General features: G+C 42.3%; 1 protein-coding gene across 11 annotated transcripts in view; it reads left to right on the top strand.

Moving 5' to 3' along the window:
* The window catches only part of LOC101884613 (uncharacterized), a 71,899-nt gene that overhangs the window by 40,582 nt on the left and 12,867 nt on the right, over nt 1-18,450 (top strand). The window lies entirely within an intron of this gene.

Here is an 18,450-nt window from a genome sequence, read left to right as displayed (position 1 = left end):
AATTTTTGTTACAGCAATTGGGTTGTCCTCTCTAAAATAGAATTTACATATTAAACTTTGTTAAATATGAAACAGGCCACAGTGGCACCAGAGCCTCAAAAAGTGCACACCCCCTATTAAATGAAAGCAAGAAACACAACTTTTTCAGTGAACCCTTTGACAAATTGTATAAAAGCAAAAATTGTGTTCTAAACATTTATTATTTGTTTCAAGTTTTTGTTGTCACTGCTTTAGTTTGCTGTGATTTCAGACCAGTGTTTTTGCTTGGTGTCATTTAAATTATGTGGATTGCTTCTATTGATCTTATGTTCAAGCTATACTGTATAGTTTCTATTAATCTCTTTAAGAATTTCAAAGGAAACTTTTTAGATTAATTTATGTTCTAAAAGATGACATCAAAAGATTAACTGCCATTGTTGACCCTGGAAAGTCGTCTTCATCCATGAAATAAAATGGAGTCAGAAGTGAACTTTCAGTTGTTTGAAGAATGCTTAAATGATGAGACCAAGTGGCTCTACGCAAGTTCAAAATGTGACAATATGTTTGTCAGTATGGCTTGTCTTTCTCTCATTTTCATTTTTTTTTGGTCTGTTTCTGTCTATTGACCGGCAGCAGTTGAGTTTTAATCATTTTATTTGTATTATGGTATCGCATGTTCAGTAGCTACGTTTCCATTCACCTATTTTTATGCATATTTTACATATGCGCAAAAAAAATGTTTGATGGAAACGTTATGATGTGCATACATTTTGAAAATGCGCATAAAAAACTTATGTGCATAACGGAGTAGGATAAACTTTATTCGATAAGAAAAGATGCGTATAAACTCACTTACTGCACAAACTCCAGTATGCACATTAAAAAAAGGTCATGTGATTTTGTTATACGAGATTTTGTGATGATGAAAATGTGTGTGAATGGATAAACCAGCAGGCTGAGCACACTGTAAACCATCTGAAATGTTGTTTTTGTCATTTTAAAACGCCATACCACTTCATTATTAGTGATATTATATTATTAATGACCTCCAGAATCAAGAGTGTCTGCTCCGCATCTGACTCCTTCAAACACCACCACGTGTTCACTGCGTGTCAGGATTGCTTTCTGAGGCGCAAGTCATTTATTATATATATTATATAAGATTGACGCGGCTTCTCCAACTGCTGCAAATTCAGTTTTTACTGTTGATATTTGGCGCCAGTTAATCAGAAAGTGACAATTTTGTTCGCTTTGACTTGTTGGATGGAAATGCTGCTTTATTCACACGTCTTTCATGTGATAATCCAGTTTGCGCATAAAGTTCACTTGCATTTTAGGATGAAAACATAGCTAGTGAGAGCTAGTGTGTAAAAAAACAAGTAGTTTTTTTTTTTTTTTTTGCACTGTGTATTGCTGCATACTGTTTTAGGAAAACACATTTCTCCAACAGCAAACCCAGCCAATATGTTTAAGGTGAAACACATTGTATATTTTCTTGTGGATGTGCCTTTTATGTGCTGATGATTTAAGAAAACATTATTAAACCATTACATTGATTCAGCAAATGTCTTAGTTCTAAATGTAACTATTTAAAACCTACATAAACATTGATATATGCATAATGCTAAACTCTGAGTTTCTGTCGGTCTCCTCCCCTTTTTTTAAAGATGAAGCTTATTTCTCGCCTGAGCCTTACGTTTCCACCCACCTATTTTAGAGCTCATTTTGGAGACGCCCATAAAAACGATTGATGGAAACATCATGATTCACATAACTTTTGAAAATATGCATAATAAAACATGTGCATAACTGCGTAGGTTAAACTTTTATTTGATAAGAAAAGATGTGCATAAACTACGAAGTGCACTTAAATTACAGTATGTACATTAAAAAAAAGTTTGTTAGAGATGATGATGAAAATGTGTGTGAATGGACAAACCAGCAGACTGAGCACACTGCAGAACATCTTAAATGTTGTTTTAGTCATTCTACAATGCCTTAACCGTTTTAGTATTAGTGTATATTATTAATTACCTCCGAGCATTAGGAGCGTGTCAAGAGTCTCCGCGTCTGGCTTCAAATGCCCCCACGTGTTCATTGTGTGTCAATTGTCTTTTGAGGAGCAAGTATTAAATAAAAAATAATTGACGCAGCTTGTTCTACCGCAGTAAATTCTGTTTTTACTGTTGATATTTGGTGCAAGTTAATCAGGAAGTGACGATTGTGTTCTTTTTGACTCGTTGGATAAAAACGCTGCTTTATTCGCATCTTTTAGGCGTTATTCCAGTTTTGCACAAATTTATGTAATAGCCTGTATTTTGATGGAAACACAGCTATTGCCTACATTTTAGTCACACACAGAAAAAAGTCACGTACGAGGCTTGTCCTTTTTTCCATAAATATTTAGCTTAACATTCGACATGCACTGTTACTAGATTAATAAGATTGTTATTCTGTCTAAAAATTATTTTTAGCACTGCTTACGTTCTTAATGTTACATCAACCTCTATCACTTAATCAATAAAAAGGCAGACACACAAGTGCACTGTTAAATCTATTAAAACTGATAAACGTGTATAAAAGTTTAGAAAAAAAGTATAAACGTCACACATTGCATTACTTATTTTATTATACTTAAATGTTTAAATACTTTAAATTAAAAATTACGCATTAACTTGAGCAGCTGTTTTCCCATGCTAACTGTCTCTGTTTCACTGATGGTTGCTTCTTTTCAAATATATAAACTCATATGTGCTATAACTTTGCATGAGCAGATCAAGTTCAGCTGGGGAAAGAAATGGTGATCTCTTTTTTTGAGATGTTGCCATAGTCACTCCTAATATCTGCGCTCCATTGATAATGCCTTTTTATAGTCACGGTGTGCGCACTTAACTCTGAGTTGGTCTACTCAAAGTTGATTGACCCAACTCAGATCAGCTATTCTGAAACCGAAAACTCAGAGTTTTTAATCTCTCGGTAAATCAACTCAGACCTTAAAACAATCTCTGCTCACCACTCTCTCACATCAATTGAGAACATTAGAGGTTTTCAAAACCATGTTTCCTGACTCTTGAGGTTGCAGTTACATTCTTGTGCGGAAGCAACAAAACTGCACATTACTTAATTCAGATCCTTTTATAACGAAAGAACTGACTGACCAGGGGCCTGTTTCAGTATGGAGGTTCAAACAACACAGAGTTTAAACTTGAACTCTGAGTTGATTTATACTTTTTTTCTAAACTTTTATACACTTTTAATAGTTTTAATAGATTTAACAGTGCACTTGTTATGTGTCTGCTTTTTTATTCATCAAGTGATAGAGGTTAATATAACATTAAGAAGGTAATCAGTAATAAAATAATTTTTAGACAGAATAATAATCCCATTAATCTAGTAACAGTGCATGTCGAAAGTTAAGCTAATTATTTTTAAAAAAAAGGACAAGCCTCGTACGTGACTTTGTTCTGTGTGTGACAAAAATGTAGGCAATAGCTGTGTTTCCATCAAAATATAGGCTATTACATAAATTTGTGCAAAACTATAACGTCTAAAAATAAAGCAGCGTTTTTATCCAAAAAGTCGAGGAGAACACAATCGTCACTCCCTGATTTACTTGCGCCAAATATCAACAGTAAAAACAGAATTTTCTGTGATAGAATAAGCTGCGTCAATGATTTTTTATTTAATTGATGTACTTGCGCCTCTTGGTATTCTATACAAAGCCTGAAGCTGATCGGTCAGTTCTTGCCATGTGACTAATGGTTTTCAACTGGGTGAGCTTGGGAATTTTGAGCGTGCACAATATGCAATCCCAATGCGAACCCGTGCTCGCCCATAAGATGCAATATGTGAATGGCCCCATAAGCAGCTACACATCTCTTCACATTCAGAAGATATGTTTACTCCCGATCCTGCACAAAAGTCCAATTTAGCTTGTTTAGGCTGTGTTTCTCAGGCTGCATTAACACTGCAGATCTTGATGGTAAATTCCAATTTTGTGACTGTATCCAATTTTTTGATGACCTGCTAATTTTGACTTGCTAATTGTGTATTTACAAAGCATACAGCACAGGTGTAAATGTAAATAAGTAATGTAAATTACATGTAAATAAGTATTTACCTTCAGGAAATAGCTGAAGGCATATATTATGTTATCACAATTATATAATGTGGCAATAAGATCATAACTGTACTTCACATTTACATTGTGGAGATATTCGTTAAATATAAAACAACATTGACATTATAGCAGACACAGTAAAAAGCTCATTCTCAGTCACTAGACTTTTCTGACAGTGTATTGAAGTGTCATCGATTATCAGAATGTTGTGAAACTGCTGTACAGGAGTTGTTATTATTATTGATTATAGGCCGCAAAATTTTGCATTTTTTATTTTATTTATTTATTTATTTTAAAGCATGATGGCAAAAGACCAACACAGATCTGAATATATTAAAACATGGCCTTGTTTGTTGTAAAAATTCATAATGACAAAAAATATTATTTTGTGGATCTCCTTACTTCCGGGTGCAGCTGTGGCTGGTGTAATATGGGAAAATTTTCTAACCCTTTGGTTTCGAGTGTGATCCTAAAAAATCTTTGTTCGATGAGGTATCTACCCCTTGCCCTTAGCCCTATGCCTTCAAACTAAAGGGAACTGGGACACCCCTACCCCTTCATAAGAACGTGAATGTAAGAGGAAGGGCTAAGGGGTAGATTTGGGATTGGGCCTAACGCCCCATTCACATGGGGCTTTAGCGTCAATGCTTGACTGAAGGCGTGTCTGAAGATCGAGCTGAAACGATCGTCATAGAAGCGTCAGCCAATGAAATTCAGTCAGCAATAGGCCACTGTCTAGCTGGTGTATTTGCATACAGCGATCTGATTGGCTGACGCTTCCGTCGGCGCTTAAAAAGTTGAGCTAGTCCCAACTTCTGCAGCGAGCAACGCCTCTGAAGCGGCGCTGACGGATCCACAATGCAGTTCGGCAACGCCTGACATCACCCATTCAAAGTGAATGGGAAGCATTGACTCATTCACACGGGGCGTAAGAGTAAAGGTCTCTTCTTTCGAACGGAACCCAGAAGAGCTGAAAACTGTCTTCTTTACAGCACCACGCTGGTCAAACCGGGTTATTGAAGTCAGTTACATTAGATTTAATTATATTAAATTACCATTAGACAACAAAAATACAATGATTCATAAAAGTTTGTTGTTGAGTTCTGGCTCTATATTGTACAGAAACATTATACCTATATTGTTAGTCCATTTTACAATCATAAGACATTTTTTCTTTTGACTTCCACTATCATGTTAAGCCTGACGAGACTGCTTTTATTTTAAACCTTTCTAAACCACACAGAAACATGACTGAACATTTTTACAAATTTATTTATTTATGATAAATAAACCTTACTCTGTCATAGTGACGCAGTGGCGCAGTACGTAGTGCCAGTCACCTCACAGCAAGTAGGTCACTGGTTCGAGCCTCAGCTAGGTCAGTTGGCGTTTCTGTGTGGAGTTTGCATGTTCTCACTGCGTTCACGTGGGTTTCCTCCAGGTGCTCCGGTTTCCCTCACAGTCCAAAGACATGTGGTACAGGTGAATTGGGTAGGCTAAATTGTCCGTAGTGTATGAGTGTGTGTGAATTTATCTCAGAAATGGGTTGCGGCTGATTAATAAAGCCACTAAACCAAAAAGAAAATAAATGAATTAATGTATTCTGTCATAATTGGAAATTGGCAATAACATTAATTTAAACCGCAAACTGTTGGAGCGCTAACGTTACATAAGCACCACTTTCAAAGAGAAAATACTATTCAACTTGACGCATTTCTTAAATATAGAATAAATAATCACTCAATGAGTTGCGACTTACATTTAAAAATGAATATTTAACTAAAATCACTTTAAATGTCAAATTATCACTGTGATAAAGTTTGTTGTTGTGTGGGAAGAAGACAGGGTCGGCGATATTAAGTAAGTAATATATTTTTATTTTTTATAAATGCACAACACGCGTAGCTGTGTGTGTGTGCTCTCTCTTCTCCCGAATGTTCCCTCTCTTCGACTTAAGAAGGGTGTCTCTCCGGTCCAATCACTAGAATAAACAGGTGTTATTTATTATTTCTGATTGGCCTGCTGAGTAGCCGCCAGGCTTAGAGCATGCTTTTTCCCGTCATTGGGTGTTGATCATGCTAACATCTCTACATACCCCACCACCCGCCTCAGGCCGGGGAGCCATCCGGCCTGCAGCCCTCCCCAGCTACCGCCCTAGAGAGGAAGGCGGCTACAGCCATTTGTGCACCCGGCCTGTGGACCAGTTTGAATTTAAAAGGCTGTAACGCTAGACACCAACGGGTGATCCGCATGTTGGTATCCTTCATGCAGTGGAGCCACTGGAGAGAAGCATGATCTGAACAGAGGAAGAATTCTCTGCCCAGGAGGTAATAATGAAGAGTTAGAACGCCCTACCTGATCGCCAGACACTCCTTTTCTATGGTGCTGTACTTAGCCTCACTCTTACTGAGTTTGCAGCTAATGTACAGCACCGGCCGTTCCACTCTTGCCACCTCCTAGGAGAGAACCGTCCCCAGACCCTACTGGAAGTATACTTCTGTAAAATAAAGGGTAGAGCAAAGTCAGGTATCCGGTCCCTCCTTTTTAGTGAGCTCAGTCAATGAGCTGACGAGGGCCGAATAATAAGGAACAAAACTACCCCGCCAGTGCCAAAAACTGTCTTACCTGCTTCTCGGACTGGCTGCACTTTTCTCAGCGCTGACAATGTCGCCCTCAGATGTTGCATATGCTGCTGCCAATCATTAATGAAACTGATGATGTTATCTAAATAAGCAGCAGCATATTACTCAATTCTTCCTAAACTACTTTTTAGTTGTGTTCAGGTAGGCAATACGGCCGGGTCCTATAGATCATGCCTGGTTCAGTCTCGATATGGTGCTGAATCAGGTTAGTATGACCAGGCAGAGGCAAGAACACATTAGAGTATTCACGTAGGAGGTGCTGGATGTTGAGGATCTGGCTTGCTGAGAGATGATCGCCCCAGGTGACTAGAGTGCTTGGCCGTTCCCTGGTTATCCTGGGCCTTGAGCAAGTTCTCTATAGAGAGCCACCCCAGTGTGTGGTATTTTGCTCGTAGGTCCAGGATTTTTGAATTTAATTTTTACTTTGCGGAGATTCATCCTCCCAAGACTCTTTAACAACATCCAAAATCCCTCAGGGCAGTCTGCCATAATAAAGCTCGAAAGGGGAAACCCCGTGGCTTGGGGAACTTCCCGCACAGCGTATCGGGTTGCATAATCCACTAGAACTAATGCAAACTGGTGCCCGCGAGCGAATCTATCTAATAGCCCAATGAGATCCATACCGATTCTCTCGAAGGGGATCTCCATAATTGGTAACGGGCGCAATGGGTGGCCGGTGCATTCACCAGCTGAATCACCATGAATGCCCAGCCAAAAGAATCGGGTCATGAGGCAATTTAGTGCGGTCGCCTGACCTAAATGTCTGGCCATAGAATTAAAATAAGCTGCCTGGAAAAGAATTTCTCGATGGCTCTTTGGTACTAATAATTGAGTTGTATCTTCTTTTGTCTAAGCGTCTAGGGTAACTTGATACACCCTGTTTTTAATGATCACAAAATATGGATAGGAGAGAGACCAATCAGGCTGGAGTTTTTGCCTATCTTTAACCTGCATTCTTTTGAGTGCATGTCTCAGTGTTTCATCACGCAACTTCTCAAGGGGAAAGTCTTTACAGTCAACGTGTGACGTAGTGAATTACATCCCCGTGTACACACCTTACCCTTACAGTGTGATTTGTTACCAATGTCGGGTCTTGAAGCAGACTTTGGTGGATGAAAGGTCTGATTACACCCAACATCCACCAAAGCTTTCCATGAGTACTTGGAAACGATGTTCTAGATCTTTCTTCAATTCCACCTGCACATGACGTTGTTCTTGGTGGTGAACAGCGAGTGCCTGGATGACTTCCGCATGTGGACTAGTAGACGGAGTGAACATTCTGGCAGCGAAGTTCCTTCTTCCTGGGTTTCGGCATCACTGTGATAAAGTTCGTTAAGGTGTGGGAAGAAGAAGACAGGGTAGGCGATATCAGGTAAGTAATATATTTTTATTTTTATAAATGCACAACATGCGTAGCTGTCTTCTACCGACTGCTCCCTCTCTTCTCCTTAATGCTGCGTTCACACCAGACGCGGAACGCGCGTCAAGTGCGAGTGATTTACATGTTAAGTCAATGAAAACGCGCAAATAGACATCCTGCGGCACGATACGCGCGGATGCCGCGGCACGAATGACGCAAATTGCGCAGGGCGAATTGAGCGTTTCGAGCGTTTCACGTGAATCTCTCGATTTCGAAAATCTGAACTTCAGCGTACGTTTGCGCCGCGTTAACCAATCAAAAGCTTGCTCTTTTGGGGGGCGTGATTGTGATGTAGAACCTGTTGTCGGTGTTCCGAGGGAAATACTCCAGCCTTCACCAACAACATTTCATCAAACTCGGCTTGTCTCAGTCAGAAGCACCGCTGAAAGCCTCCGTCATTCAGGTTAAGTTTCTGGAGGAGTTTATGAGCTGACAGAGCTGGATGCACCTCTAAAAGAATGTAGTGGACTCAGACACGACCCTAAACGTATCGACGCTGTTTTTCAGTCTTCATAAAGCACTTAAACACTTTTATTTTCTTCATAAAATCCATGTTAGCCATTTAGCTAATAAGCTAGAGAAGAGTCTTCGGGCGGACAGAAGCCCTGCCCATCATGCAAATCCGCGTCTGTTCTGATGTGAATTTGACACGCGAATGAAGCGGGGTTTGACGCGCGTATGAAGTGAGTAAACTGAAATGTTAATGCGGCTATTTACGCGCAAATAGCGCGATTAATCCGCGTGTTCCGCGTCTAGTGTGAACACAGCATAAGAAGGGTGTCTCTCAGGTCCAATTAATAGAATAAACAGGTGTTATTTATTTTTTCTTATTGGCCTGCTGATTAGCCGCTGGGCTCCGAGCATGCTCTCCCCACACATTGGGTATTTGATCATGCTTACCCCTCCACAATCACTTACCTACAGCAAATGACGGGGTAAGAATGTCAAACTTGCACGGTAGTTTTGGACTCTGAAGTGTGGCATGCCTGATGTCTGTTTAGTTTTGCATGTTTTCCAAATCCAATCCCAAAGTCAGATAGAAGTCGATGGATGTTTATTGATGTCAACCATGGCTGAATTGTACTAGGATCTTATGTGTTTTTTGTTAACTGGGCCACATACTTCAAAAAGAGCTGTGAACCAGAAGAACATCCCTGCCTATTCTGAATTTATTGCAAAACATATATGGAAATAATCTGGCCCATATTTGTTCAGCCAACCCATACCTACGCCACATGTGCCCGCTACCACATTTGGCCCAAATGTTCTTGCTATCTGGGTTCCCACTGACTAGATACAAGTAGACTGACTTTACCCCAGCACATGCTCATACCACAGTGCACTTGAATCACACTATCAAGCACTCAGTGTCCCACAGCACACAGTAAATAGCACCACCACCAGTTTGGAAAAGTCCAGTCATCCACAGGGGAAGGCCTCAGTTCCTGAAATAAATCAAAAATATATAAATGCACGAAAAAATAAATGCTCTTTTAGTACAATCCAAGATCAATATGTGGGTCAATCAGGTGAAAAAACATACTTTAGATGTAAATCATAGCATCTTACATCCAAACACACTCTGGATCCAAATACCCAACAGACTTGACGATAATAATGATAATAAACCCACAAAAGAATATCTAAACTTAAACAAGGAATGCTCTGCATAAATTTAAAACAAAAAACCCCAAACTGAAAATAATATTAACAAAACTCAAAACAAAAACATGGCACAACACAAAAAGGCGACGTAGTGGCGCAGTAGGTAGTGTTGTCGCCTAACAGCCAGAAGGTCACTGGTTCGAGCCTTGGGTGGGTCAGTTGGTGTTTCTGTGTGGAGTTTGCGTGGGTTTCCTCCGGGTGCTCCCCCACAGTCCATAGACATGCGGTACAGCTGAATTGGGTAGGTTAAATTTGTCCATAGTGTATAAGTGTGTATGAATGTTTCCCAGAGATTGGTTGCAGCTGGAAGGGCATCTGCTGCACAGAACTTGTGCTGGATAAGTTGGTGATTCATTTCACTGTGGCAACCCTGTATTAATAAAGGGACAAAATAAAGCCGACAATAAAATGAATGAACTAACACAAAGATAACACAAATACTGAATTATCTCGACGACTGGCTGATTTTAGCCCACTCGCGAGAGCAATTGATTATGCACAGGGACAAGGTGCTTCGGCATCTCTGCCTACTGGGGCTTCAGGTCAACCGAGAAAAGAGCAAACTCGCCCCCGTGCAGAGAATCTCTTTTTTCGGGATGGAGCTGGACTCGATCACCATGGTAGCGCACCTCTCCGAGGAATGCGCTCGCCTGTTGCTGAACTGTCTGAGAGAGCTCGACAGCAAACTAGTGGTCCCACTGAAGTTCTTTCAGAGGCTCCTGGGGCATATGGCAACCGCAGCCGCCGTCACGCCGCTCAGATTGCTCTATATGAGACCACTGCAGCACTGGCTTCACGATTGGGTCCAAGGACGCGCATGGCACGCAGGCACACACCAGGACTCTGTTACTGCGATGTGTCGCCGCACCCTCAGCCCTTGGAACGACCCCTCGTTCCAAGAGGCCGGTGTGCCTCTAGGACAGGCGTCCAGCCATGTTGTTTTTCAACGGATGCTTCCAACACGGGTTGGGGGTCCGTGTGTCGCGGGCATGCAGCTACGGGCCTGTGGAAGGGTGCCCAGTTGCATTGGCATATCAATCGCCTAGAGCTGTTGGCAGTGTTCCTCGCTCTCCACTGCTTTTTACCAGTGCTGGTCAGGACAGACAGTACGGCGACAGCGGTGTATATCAACCGCATGGGGGGTATGCGCTATCGCCGCATGTCTCAGCTCGCCCGCCGTCTGCTCCTCTGAAGTCACCCTCGGCTGAAATCACTGCGCGCCATTCACGCTCCATGCACGCTCAATCGTGCGAGAATGGAGACTCCACCCCGAGGCTGTTCAGCTGATATGGGCGCGAGTTGGGGAGGCCCAGATCGATCTGTTTGCTTCCCCCGAGAACGCTCATTGCCAGTTGTTTTTTTCCCTGACTGAGGGCTCTCTCAGCATGGATGCACTGGCCCACAGCTGGCCTTGGGGCATGCGCAAGTACGCGTTTCCCCCAGTGAGCCTGCTCGCGCAGTTACTGTGCAAGGTCAGGGAGGACGGGGAACAGGTTCTGCTAGTTGCGCCCCTTTGGCCCAACCAGACCTGGATATCAGAGCTCTCACTCCTCACGACGGCCCTCCCCTGGCGGATCCCTTTGAGAGAGGACCTACTCTCTCAGGGACAATGCACGATCTGGCACCCTCGCCCTGATCTTTGGAACCTCCACGTTTGTTCCTTAGACGTGAGGAAGACTTAGGTAACCTACCGACAGCGGTGGTTAATACCATCACTCAGGCTAGAGCCCCCTCCACGAGGCACACCTACGCCCTGAAGTGGAGTCTATTCACTGAATGGTGTGTCTCGCGCAGAGAAGACCCCCGAAACTGCCAGATCAGTGTTGTGCTCTCTTTCCTTCAAAAGAAGTTGGACAGCAGGCTGTCGCCCTCCACTGTCAAGCTATACGTGGCCGCAATCTCCGCTTATCATAACGTGGTAGCTGGCAGCACCGTGGGAAAGCATAACCTCATCATTCGGTTCCTTAGGGGTGCTAGGCGAATTAATCCAACTCGCCCCCCTCTCATGCCCTCTTGGGATCTCGCCCTCGTTCTCACGAGTTTGCGAGCAGATCCCTGTGAGCCACTCGAATCAGTATCTTCAAGATTTCTGTCCCTAAAGACAGCTCTGCTGGTCGCGTTGGCCTCCATCAAGAGGGTCGGGGACCTGGAGGCATTTTCGGTCAGTGACTCGTGCCTGGAATTCGGGCCGGATTACTCTCATGTCATCCTGAGACCCCGCCCGGGTTATGTGCCCAAGGTTCCTACCACCACCTTTAGAGATCAGGTAGTGAACCTGCAAGCGCTGTGCCGGGAGGAGGCAGACCCAGCCCTTTCTTTACTTTGTCCAGTACGCGCTCTACGCATTGATGTGGACCGTACTCAGAATTTTAGATCATCTGAGCAGCTCTTTGTCTGTTATGGCGGTCGGCAGCAGGGAAGTGCCGTATCGAAACAAAGATTATCCCACTGGATTGTGGATGCCATTTCACTCGCTTATTCGAGTCGAGGTCAGCCGTGTCCCCCGGGAGTGCGTGCACACTCCACTCGGAGCGTTGCATCCTCTTGGGCGCGTGCACGCTGCGCCTCTCTAACAGACATCTGTAGAGCTGCGAGCTGGGCGACACCCAACACATTTGCAAAGTTTTACAATCTGCGAGTGAAGCCGGTTTCCTCAAGGGTATTAGGTAACCCTTTGGTGATTGAGGAAACAACTCGGTAGGATGTTGAGACACGCTTGCTGCGCTATTTTCCCTAACACTGAGATACGTGCACCTTTTTATCTGTCAGTCTGTCTGTAAAGTTCCCTGTCAGATGAGCCCTGCAGATTCCTCCGTGGCCCCCAGCACTGACTCAGCGGAGGAGTCACTTGCTGGCCCACTACGTTGTAGGTCTGCCCGCTGTTCAGCCCGCGTTTTGGGTATAGGTGCCTGCTATGCGTGATCCCCACTAGGCGATCCCATATGCTTGTTCCGCCACGGTTAAGCCCCCCCCCGGGCGGACCCATGTCTTCCCTCTCCGCTAACCACTCTTTTGCTATGCGTACTCCCCCTTTTTAGGGCTAGTCCATATGTAAACTCTGCCATCTATCCCCCCTTGGGGATAATTAGCAATGCAGCACACCTGCGCAAGCTTAAGCTGCCAATCCATTTCATTCATTGGCCCGTTCAATACTCTTCAGACAAGCGGCTTCTGATCTGAATCCTCCCATTTCGTGGATTTTCACAAAAATCAAATCCATTTAATAGCACTTCCGTTCCCCTCCTCGGGGAACAAAGGGTTACTTCTGTAACCTCGAATGTTATCCACATAGACTGTAAAAATATGGACGTAGTATCCGTGACATCACCCATAGGTTTATAAAGAACCTAAAAGAAGCTACCAGTGGGCGTGGCCAACCATCGCCATTTTGTTTGTGCGTCATCACACCAACCAGGAGATGCCAAATAAGTGCAAAGATGCGGAGCGTGAGTGGAGCTAAAGATGCATTCTGGCATTGTGCTTAGAAAGGCTTTCTTATGGGAGAAATGCTTAATACTTCATTTCCTGTGATCTCGTTTGTGTTCTGACCACATGTGCTTGGTTGTACAATATATCAATAAAGTGTTTAGACTTTTAAAATCACTGTTTGAATTACTGTCAAATACTTCAGATATAGACTGCGTTAGTAAATGCAAGACTATTTATGAAATCCAGGTATAATGCTGTGTTTACACCAGACACGGAACGCGCGTCAAGCGCGAGTGATTTACATGTTAAGTTAATGCAAAAGCGAGAATAGACATCCTGCGGCGCGAAACGCGCGAGTTCGAAAACCCGAACTCAGAATCTGAAGCTTGCTCTTGTGGGGGCATGATTGTGACGTAGAACCTGTTGATGGTGTCCTGGGGGAAATCTTCCAGCTGACACCAACAACAAGTCATCAAACTGGGCTTGGCTCAGTCAGAAGCACCGCTGAAAGCCTCCGTCATTCAGGTTCAGTTTCTGGAGGAGTTTATGAGCTCACAGAGCTGGAAGGATGTACCTCTGGAAGGACCTATGAAAGGATGTAGTGGACTCAGACATGACCCTAAACGTATCGACGCTATTATTTAGTCTTCATAAAGCACATAAACACTGTTATTTTCTTCATAAAATCTATGTTAGCCATTTAGCTATGAAGCTAGAGTCACTGGGCAGACAGAAGCCCTGCCCATCACGCGAATCCGCGTCTGTTCTGAAGTGAATTTGACACGCGAATGAAGCAGGGTTTAACGCGCAAATGAAGTGGGATTTGACGCGCAAATGAAGCGGGGTTTGATGCGCGAATGAAGCGAGAAAACATAAATGTTCACGCGGCAAGATTTATCTGCACATTCCGCGTCTGGTGTGAACACAGCATAACACTGTATGATAATGCTTCAGATGATGTTCTAGAGCCTATAGCTTTATAATCAATCTGTCAGATTCTGGTGTGCTTTACAGGTCTAAAGAAAAATATAAATGATAAATGATCTTAAATAAAACAAACACATTTATAGAGATTGCATAAGTATATAATTTCACTCACCTGGGAAACGGAGCCCATGTGAATGGTTTGTGAGCACAATTTCAGTTACTTCTGTATTGGCTTCGAGGGAGAGCGGGAGGTTGCTGCTTGATTATCTATCCAGTTAAAAGCATTACCACATAACTGTTAAGGTGAACATTCATCCAAGCCACAATAGCCCAGAAAAATTCCACAGCCACACAATGCACTATAACAATGCCAAAAAGCAAATCTTAATATTGGCTCATTTAAACAAATGACAAAAAAAAATAAAAAAAAACATCATGCATCTACCTGTAGCTGGAAAGACATGCACCAAGCCAAAGCACAGAGGACGTGACGCATCTCAAGCAACAGCCAATCAGGCTTTAAAAAGGTGGTGCTACCTGCTGATTGAATGATTTCAATGTCAATCGTGCCACACCTCACCGTAACAATATGCTGGAATAGTTGGTTGTTCATTCCGCTTTAGGGAATCCTGCTCTTTAGGGACTGCCACTGATCTATTTAAACATGTATCGTCGTATCGTACGTATGGGGTGTTTTTTATAAGTTGTTTACATTTTAAGACTTTATATTTAAAAACAATTGTCACTCACATACTGTTTGCTGTATGGAATGCAAAAACTTTAAAGTTCAATATCTCAAAATCATTCAGAACACAGATAGAATCTTAAAATTTCAAAAATGTTAACCATTTAAACTTTTCAGTCATTCAAAACAATTGCTGGTATTTGTGCATTTTCTTTTACTTATTACTACTCATTACACCTGCAGCTTCTCCATGATGGATGTCCAGCGTTTTCCAGGCTCCGTTGACTAGACTGCAGCTCTGCACAAGACGTTTGGATAGAGGAGAAATTGTCATGCCCAACTGAGCCTGATTTCTCTCAAGGTTTTGTGTCCTTCACATTCTTAAGTTGGTGAAGTTTGTTCCTCGCCACTGGCTTGTTTGGTTTGGCATTTTTGGAGCCGAGCATCGATGGATTTGCTCTTCAGTTTTTAGACTTCCAGCAATGAAAATTAAATCACACTGAACTGAACTAAACTTAACTTCAACTCTAAAAACTAGAATGACATAGTTTAAATTTTTGGAGCTTCTATATCCCAAGTCTTCTGGAAGTTGCAGGAGTATCTCGCAAATGCAAAAAGACTCCCGGATGCCCGCAAATGAATGAATAATCTCCCGCCTGGTCCTTAAATGTGTTGCACACCCCTTTCCACCGCATCCCTCCTAGCTCTTCAGGTACATTATGTGCAACTCACCCCCACTGCTCTTCAAGCACCCACTCTCCTGCTACCTCCCGCAAATCAACTCTGTATCCCCCGGAAATGGCATTTCCCAACTGTCTGCAACTGATGTCTGCTATGTTAAGCTGCTTTACTTTTATTTAGCGTAAGGTAATGTTTTGCGCAATGACTCGATCTGTGTCTCAAAAAGCAAATTATTATCAGGACAGTGTGCTTCTTGATGTGTTAACCTATAAAACGTAAATAAATGACAGCCTAAATTTCTCAATCATTTTGTTTTGAATAGTTTCATTAATGAAATTATTCAATTGCTCTTTGAGCCTTTTCAGTTTTGTTCTTGACTGGCTACTGCTTTAACTTTGTTGCATTGCTAAATTATTTCCAAGGCTGCAAGCTTTAGGTTGATTTTCCCCTATAGTGGATATAGTGATATATAGTAATATGTTGTTCCTTCCTGAATCGCTTTTTATGATTTTTGCAAGGATTGACATGAAAACTGGTTTTGAAAAGTTCATTGCTTTTATAAAGTTCAAAGAAATGTCTTCCATACGACACTGATTTCTAAGACTAATGCTTTAAATGAGTTCTTTTTCAGGCTCACTGTAAGTCAAGCTGGAATTAACCATTCGGTTTTAGCCAGTGATAAATGAGCTGCGTTCTATAATTCTCAACTTTTATAAAATAGATTAATCATTTCTTCATTAAAGATGTATCCATTGGGTTGAGCAGCAGATTGAATAAGTAGCCGTCATGCCATCTCTCCCTAATATCAGTTCATCTCTTTCTGTCCAAGTCTGTGAGATATCGGGTTAATAAAAGTTCCAGGCACTCTTATGTCTTTAAGAACAATCTGAAGAAAATAGAGTCAGTGGTCTGATCATATGCACCAGCAGGTTGTTAATTTAATTTCAGGCAGAGTTGGTCAGACTCCCTCGGGGGAAATAGTTGGCATAAGAAAATTACATCAAGGTTCAGCTGTGCTGCTCCCCAACAATTTATATGCTTAACTTTAAGATCTAAAAAAAAAATACTAGAGGACCTGTGAGCAATATTAATGGAGTCTGTGTTCGCCATGATTCGCCATGACTCCAAGCAGTTTTACAGAAAGAAGGAAAATGGAGCAGTTTTTTTTTTTTTTAAATGCATTTAATATAATTGTTTAAAACATGTGCTAGAATAGTTGGTGGTTTGTTCTGCTGTGGCGACCCTGATAAATAAGGGACTAAGCCAAAGAAAAATTAACAAAGAGCTTGACACTGACCTTTGCAACCATTTAGACCTTGAACATTTTAACCATTCAAACTTCAATCATTCAAAACAGTTGCAGATATTTGTGCATTTTGTTTTACTTATTATTACTTATTACACCTGCAAGTTCAGTTTAGTTCAGTCCATTGTGGTTTAATTTTTACTGCTGAGAGTTCAAACACTGAAGAAAAACTCCACAGATGTGCAGCTCCACGGGCCCTAAACCATGCAAGCCAGTGACGACTACGGTGAGGAAATAAACCCACCAACCGGTGATAGCGAAGAATTATAAAAACCCAGGGCAAAAAGGCCATGCACAACCACCACTCTCATGGCCAAACTTCCTTCACAGAGCTGCAGTTCAAGCGCCACAGTGCCAGACGTCCATCGTGGAGAAGCGTCAGGTGGGAGAGGTCAATGGCTGATGTAGGCTTTCCCTTCAGGTTCAATGTGAGGTCTTGTCTGTCGCAATGATTTCCACCTCTCCATAACCCCCAGCAGCTGCTCAGGATACAGCCTGGTCCAGGATTATGGAAACCTCGGTAATAATAAAAAAACAAGTCTAAAATAAGCGCAGGTGCTATTCAAATTATAATGCCTTTAGGGAAGTGTTCCCGACTCTGGTTGTCCTAAATAATGCAGACTAACAATCTCTTAGGGGATTTGAATTTCTACAGCTTTTGTGTTTTATGTGGATGCTAATGCAAAGAGATGTGTCTTTAATCTGTTTTTTTAAGAGTTCACACTTAGCTGATAATTTATACAAGCTTGTTTGGCATGCTGTCCCGGGAGAGAGCCCCGAGCTCAAGGGATCCTCGAGCCCAGGGTTTTCTCCCGTTGGCAGAGCGACAGGGGAGCCTGAGCTCGGTGAATCTCAGAACTCCCCAAGTTGCAGTAATTAATCACTCGGGACAGCAGCCGCGTATTTATGAAAAAAAAAAAAAGCAAAAAGAATAGAGCTATATCCGGCTGCTAGATATAAAGTGGAATGAAAGATAGGTTCAAGCAGGAGACATAAAATAGGTAGGGTTATAAAGGGTAAAGAGACTGGAGCTATAAGGGGGCTGGACATAATGTAGTAAGATGGGTAAAAAGGCCTCCCTTCTAGAGGGGAGAAGAGAGGTAGATAGAGTAGAGTGTAGAAGAGAGGATTCTGGTAACTCCTGCGGAAGTTGGAGCTCAAAAGGACCCCTGTGGGGGTAAGAGCTTGGGGTCATGTCTAAACAGGAGAGAAGAGGTGATTGGAAGTAGAGTGTAGAAGAGAGGATTCTGGGTAAATCCTGCGGGAGTTGGAGCTCAAAGGTACCACTGCGAGGATCAGAGCTTTGTGGTTGGGTCTAAAAAGGAGAATAAAAGTGGACAATTGGACTTCTGTGCTTGATGGCATACTGTTTTCCAATAGCTGGCTAATATTTACTGCTTGGGTAATAATCTTTTCAGAAGTCAAATGGCTATTGGAATGGCTGAACACATTCCATCAAACAATCTGTTAAATAATGGATCGCATTTGTACTGTTAGGAAAAGGTGAGGGTTCAGTTTTATGGCAATAGCTTTGGAGTTTTGGCTGATATCTTGCTGGGAAATATGGTTGAAGACACAGCAAATGCGTTGTGGAGG

The sequence above is a fragment of the Danio rerio genome, chromosome 5 (assembly GCF_049306965.1).
Source record: "Danio rerio strain Tuebingen ecotype United States chromosome 5, GRCz12tu, whole genome shotgun sequence".
Taxonomy (NCBI): Eukaryota; Metazoa; Chordata; class Actinopteri; order Cypriniformes; family Danionidae; genus Danio; species Danio rerio.
This window is presented reverse-complemented; position numbering and strand designations above follow the sequence as displayed.